Source organism: Solenopsis invicta, chromosome 5, assembly GCF_016802725.1.
Source record: "Solenopsis invicta isolate M01_SB chromosome 5, UNIL_Sinv_3.0, whole genome shotgun sequence".
NCBI lineage: Eukaryota > Metazoa > Arthropoda > Insecta > Hymenoptera > Formicidae > Solenopsis > Solenopsis invicta.
In genome coordinates this window covers 2,713,861-2,718,796 of record NC_052668.1, presented here as the reverse complement: position 1 = coordinate 2,718,796, position 4,936 = coordinate 2,713,861, and the positions used below count along the sequence as shown (strand labels likewise).

The window sequence follows — 4,936 nt, the reverse complement described above, 5'->3', positions numbered from 1 at the left end:
ATCGACTTTAGACGACTTAAAGACGTCCATAAGTCATACAATGTCCCACGTTAATCGACAACTATAAGTCGACTTTTAGAGACGTCTTTAAGTCATACATTTGAAGACAACTATAAGTAGTTAGCCATCCTACAGACATTCTATGCAGTTGTAAAGGAAGGAATATTGAAATTGGGAAAATATGTTATAACATTTTTTACTTGTTTGATTCGTTTTATTAAAAAAAAAAAAGAAAATTGTTATAATATGTAAAGCAAATATAAATGTGTATATCTGTGTATATGTATTGTGTGCATTTGTTTAACTTTGTGTGTGTATATGTATATCACAATAACTTAATGTATACAAAATTATCTCGCATAATATTACTATTGTATACAGATGCATTTGTTAAGAAAAATAATAATAAAAATAATAATAAAAACTTTTAACTATATTATATTAATGGACGTCACATAAGAAAAAAAATCTTTATTTGTCACCTCTAATTAAATATCCTGTATACATGTATAGATTCTAAATTTATACAATGTCAATGTAAAATGTTCTTTTTATATAAATTATAGAACTTAGCTAACTTTTTAAGAAATGGATCCTTTGTTGTAGATGCTGCAAAGATAAAATATTCTTTTTTATTTTGCATTCTGCAACTCGAATCTCTAGTGGATAAAGAATGTCACTTTGTTTTACTCAAGATATTGAGGGATAATTTGTTTATCTTGATTGCTGGTACATTCCTTATGTTCTTTTCTGCAATTAGAATGCACAAATTGAAAGTGATATTATTAAAAAAACAATTGAATCAATCATTTAAAAAATAATTCAATTTAAATAAAAAAAAAATTAATTGAACGTCAAAATCAAAATGTTAATATCTATAACAATATTTAATTAATATCAATTTTTAATTAATTTTAGTGCTGCAGTTGTAAAAACTAGACATCTTTAATTCTTTAAAAATGAGAGTTATTGACGTATGTTGTTTTTCAAATGAACAAATTAATTTTTGTTTTGAAGACAAAGCTCACTTGTAGTAAATATGTTCAGTTGTAGCTTCTTTTCTCCGTCACGTAAAGTTCTTTATGACTCTGCCAGTTTTCGTGCCACTCAACCTCGACACCGACATAAATACCATGGATTGGAAATGCTTTGGCAGAGAAATCTCGATACACATATCTCCAGTGTTTTTAACTGCTTCGGCACCACTGATCTCAAAACTAAAATATTCGCAATTGATCGTTTAAATATTCGGATTTATATCTAATTGATATGGTTTTACAAAAAAATACATACTATAGTCCTACTTCACGACTCGTCTGTCCCTCAACAACGGTTCACAATGGCAATCGCCGCACATAACCGGTATGGCTGCACACGCTCCGATGGATAATAAAACATAGCGGAGAGTACAAGAGAATTTTGTATGTCCGAACGGCTGCAGCTAATAGTCTTTATTCAATAAGCACAAGACCCGATAGATGGGTAAGATTACAACAACGCGAATCGACTCTCACAAGAAACTTGATGATTCTCGCTTGGCGCTATCATGCAGCAGCGGTGACAGCGGTGCTCGCTCACTACAGTAGCGCTCAGTCCAGTCGATTTCAAACTGTTTTTTTTCTAGACGTCTTAAAGTCAACTTTTGAAAGATGTCTGCAGACGTCTATACAAAGTCGACTTGCAGTCAACTCTGAAAACCTGACTTAGAAAAGTCGACTTACAGTCGACATATGAATGGTTTTGCTGTTAGGGTCGCATGTTTCTGTTAACTTTATATTACCATTCGGTTGCCGACACGTTGCTCACAACTCATGAATGATAATTGTTGTTCACATATTGCTATCAGATTGCTATAAACATTGGTTGCAACAATTGTTCTACCGTTGTTTGACAATAAAACTCAGCATATTAATACTGAATTAACAAAAACATTTTTGTTTCATTAAATTATAGGCAACATAATAGCAATTGACAAGCAACTTAATTTCTGCAATTATTTGATTTAGATTGAGTATTCACGTTTGGCTATCTGGGTAATAGTTCTTTCATAATACGGAAGTTGAAAAAAAAGAACTCTGAGTTAACAAAGGCTCTTTACAAAAAGCATCACTGAAAAAGAATAGCGAATCCAATAGTTTACAGAATCCAAGTTTGCAGGAAATTCAAGTTCCAAGGAAAAAACCGCCTCCAATTAATATATTCCATCAAGATTCCAAAGATACATTGAAAATAATCAACGACACTTTAGGAATTTGGAATTTCTACACAAAAAAGTGTAACGACCAGACTTTTTCCGCGCACGGGGCGGCGTGAATTCGGCGGACTAGGACGCGGATTGAGGTCGCCAAGAGAACTAGACTTTCTGTTCGTTGGATGGTATAAAAACAGCGAATTTATTCCGCGTAATATTGCGTACAATAGAGTAGTGTGGCGTTTTCAGCCACGACGCGCGGACGGACGGATGGCGGTGACGCTCAGACGGATGTAACAAAACTTAGATACTACGCGCGGACGGACAGACGGAAATCGGAGCGCGCGGACGGACGAACGGTATTTACATGTGAGTTACTTGCCGCGGTATTATACACGGATCTATTTACAAAGCTCGGTTCGCGGGATTTCCGAGCCGAGATTTCTCGGAACTCGGAATCCTTCGTTGACGCGCGGGTACCGTGGCCTTGCCGAAGGCCGCGGCCACGGCCGTAGTCGACGCGCGCGCGGTACAGTTGTACTTGTGTCTCGATTCCGGCGCGAGGCGGTTAATACCGCGATGTTCGGCGGTGGTGATCGACTCACGCCAAGAGCTCTTGGTAGAGGCGCGGAACTCCACACCCCAGGTCGTGAGTCGATACCCAAGCGGGACGACGGATCGGGAAGTGCCGACTACCAGGATCTCCTGGTGGAGCCCAAGATGGACTTGAGCCCGTGAACCGGCGGTTTAGGAGGCGGATGGCTCTTGTCAAGATCCCTTGACGGAAGCTAAGGCGCTTAACTCCCTGTGAGCACTCGGAAGGTTTTCTTCTGCGGACGGGAGATCGGACGGAGAAGAAGAGAGCTTCGACTCTCGGAGCGGCGGCGCTTATATACCCGAATCTCGAGGGCAGGGACGGGGGTACGGAACGGTACGGAATCGGTGGGAGTCTCCCCACCGCTCGAGATCGGTCCAGCGGTCGCCACTCCGGTCGAGCGCGTGCGCGCGGAGATCTATCACGGAGATCTCACGTGCGGATGCGTCAACGCGCGCTACGCCGGTGTTATTTGTCTTATTGGCGCTACGCGCCGAGTTTTTGCTGTCCGGCGGTTATTCGGCCGGACAGCCCGGAACGGTGGACGGTCCGAGGGGGGAGCGGAAAGGCGGTTTGTTACAAAAGTTAGCGATTATAAACACACATTACATATTAATGGCATTGACAATTACAAGAAGGTGAAGGAACTTCATAAAAAAGCAAACACCAACTTCTACTCTTTATACCTAAAGACAAAAAAATTTAACGTTTTTGTTGAAAAGGCTAAACACACTTGAAGAAAGAAGATTCTGACAGAACTCCAAGACTTGAACATCGAAGGACTGAATTTTTACAAACTGTCAAGATTCACTACTAGGAGATTCATCCAGGAGCAACGCACATTCACAATATTTATAGCTCAACTTACTCATAACAGCAACCGAAGGCTACTCAAACAGATTAAATACATAACTTATCATGTGGTCCACTAAGAAAGATTCAGAAGAAAAGACATCATCCAGTGTATTAGATCCCAACGACTGGGACATGCTGCAGCAAATTGTAATTTAAAATACAAATGCGTTAATTGTAATGACGAAAACAAACTAAGAAGCATATGTGTAGTATATGTAAAAACAATAACCAGGTACCTTATTATGTTAATCGTAATAGCGTAGGACATTCAGCACCTTAAAGAAGTTGCCCTAAAATCATAGAAATTAAAAATAAAAGTCCGAGTAAACTAAACAAAGCAAAATTTGAAAAAAAAATTGCAAAATCATTCATTACGTTAGTTCACATCTTACGTATGCAGAAGTTGCTAGTAATAATACACAAATTTTTCAGAAGAGGAATCACACACAATCCGATACAACTTTAACACAAATTTCACAACACTCTTTTAGACCAATTCCCAGTGCAAATACAAACACATTTCTAAACAACCTGACTAACACTCAAACACTGCATTCTTTACCATAAAGAATGGACAAAATTGAAAATAGCCTAAATATTGTTATGATCGGAAAAACTGGTTCGTTCTTTTCCACATACGCGTACACGTGTACTTTTTAAAGCAATCACGCACGAGAAATTAAACAACTTGTTTAATAAAAAGTAGCGGCTTTATTCATCAAGCGCAAGACGTCAAAGCGGAAAATCAGAACACGAACATATTCACACATCATTAGAAGACGATCACCGATCGCCCATCGATTCCCCCAGCCGTTCACGCACCGGACTGTCATCATTGAGCGTAACATTATCCCCCCCGCTTGGGAATAAGGTTAATTTTAACCAGCAGCAGGTGTTGCGCAACATAGCACTTTAGAGTCCTAGCCTCTCTTTGCCAAGGATTGTGCGGGCTAATAAATTCCAACCAACCTTGAGGTGCTCTTGACTAGCAAAACACCTCGGATCTAGACCAAAGAAAGACAAGAAACCATCCTCCACTCCGAGCCATCGTGTCGTGGCTAATAAGTACTGCACCGGGGAAAACGACGCCGGGTGTTGTGATTTTTTCCTGTAAGACCACATCCGTCATACCCATTCACTGCTGTCTGTGGATATGTCTTGCGAGCAGTGGGAAGAGGGTCTTAACTTCAATGCTTGGACCTAGAGAAGACTACCTCTCTAAAAAACCCCAAATGAGTGATGAAACAGCGTGTGCCCATGGTTGCATGACCGAGGGGGTGCTCGGCCTATAGCAT

The 4,936-nt window shown here is 39.8% G+C and overlaps 1 long non-coding RNA gene across 1 annotated transcript; it reads right to left on the bottom strand.

Annotated features, from left to right (window-relative positions):
• Positions 1-628: 628 nt before the first annotated feature.
• LOC105206173 lies at positions 629-1,483 on the bottom strand. Its single transcript, XR_005574767.1, has 3 exons — positions 1,294-1,483; positions 1,029-1,217; positions 629-750 (listed from the first exon to the last, which is right to left on the bottom strand). It is a non-coding gene; the product is annotated as an uncharacterized LOC105206173 (long non-coding RNA).
• Positions 1,484-4,936: the final 3,453 nt, after the last annotated feature.